Source organism: Lepisosteus platostomus, chromosome 5 (genome assembly GCF_059453375.1).
Source record: "Lepisosteus platostomus isolate fLepPlt1 chromosome 5, fLepPlt1.hap1, whole genome shotgun sequence".
NCBI lineage: Eukaryota > Metazoa > Chordata > Actinopteri > Semionotiformes > Lepisosteidae > Lepisosteus > Lepisosteus platostomus.
In genome coordinates this window covers 25,215,446-25,216,641 of record NC_142615.1, presented here as the reverse complement: position 1 = coordinate 25,216,641, position 1,196 = coordinate 25,215,446, and the positions used below count along the sequence as shown (strand labels likewise).

The 1,196-nt window shown below is 43.8% G+C and overlaps 1 non-coding gene across 1 annotated transcript; it reads left to right on the top strand.

Moving 5' to 3' along the window:
• Positions 1–889: 889 nt before the first annotated feature.
• On the top strand, positions 890–961 carry trnaw-cca (transfer RNA tryptophan (anticodon CCA)). Its single transcript has one exon. It is a non-coding gene; the product is annotated as a tRNA-Trp (tRNA).
• Positions 962–1,196: the final 235 nt, after the last annotated feature.

Here is a 1,196-nt window from a genome sequence, read left to right as displayed (position 1 = left end):
GGCCCTGGTGGCACTCCACGTACCACTGCCGGTACGCGTACCACAGTTTGAGAACCACTGATCTACAGTATCTATAAATCTCTTACACGTCATTTACAATGGCTTTTCAACTAATAGCCCGTGCAGGGATCAAACCCTAGCTGTTGGTACAGTACGAGTTGCGTAAGGCTCTGTAACGCGCAGATGAGAAACTAACCTCTGCTTCTTCATTATATACACAGTGAGCTATATATGCGAGCTTACTGCCTCCTACGGGCTCTGTATTTGATTGCGGTACAAGACCGGCCGTGGAGATAAAGTGATAAACCACCACCCTTTTGGTTAACAACCGAACCACAAAGACTCATGTACAGCTTAACACTTCTCGGTCTCAGTGAAAGTGATACACTCCGTAAAATTTCCAGAGATTCATTTATTTTTAAAGGAAAATCACCAACAGCGGCCGAGATCTACTGGAGTTTTTTCATTCTATACTGCGATTTCTGAAGGGTACTCTGTGAAAATACGAGTTTTGACGAGAAGGGATGGACATATAAGGTCAAAAGGCTTGAGGAATTGAACCTTAAGGTGAAGACTGCGGGTTCAGTAGCAGCAGAACCTGATCAGTATCAGTTGACTCCGATATACTTTGAAAATGAACTTGGGGATTTAGAGTCAGACGTGCTACCGTTGCACCATGGGGTACTTAATTAAAAAAAAATAGAAAAAAAAATCAGTGTTCCTGGATCTGTAATTGAGAACAACACCTGCACAAGAGCTGCGCAGGAAGAATAAAATGTGGTCTGGGAAGAAGAGACTCTCTTCGGAGAGCTGCGCTCTTCACAGGAGATTTTTTTTTTTGTGAAGCTGATTTGTCTCCTTTGGGAAATTCAACAGCACTGACAACCGTGACTTCGTGGCGCAACGGTAGCGCGCCTGACTCCAGATCAGAAGGCTGCGTGTTCAAATCATGTCGAAGTCAGCTGTTACTTTTTCAGGTTCTGCTGGTCCTGAACACGGAATTCACCCCATGCAGTTGAATTCTATCTGTACACCACATAGATAATCAAAACAAAATAGAGCAGTACAGGACACGCAGTGTGGAGGTCACACAGGCTTTCAGTCTCCAGCATTGGAGTGGAGGGGAAAAAAGAACTTTGTTTTTTTTTAAGAGAAAAGGCACAGTTCACATCTGCTTAACATCACGTCCAACTTTA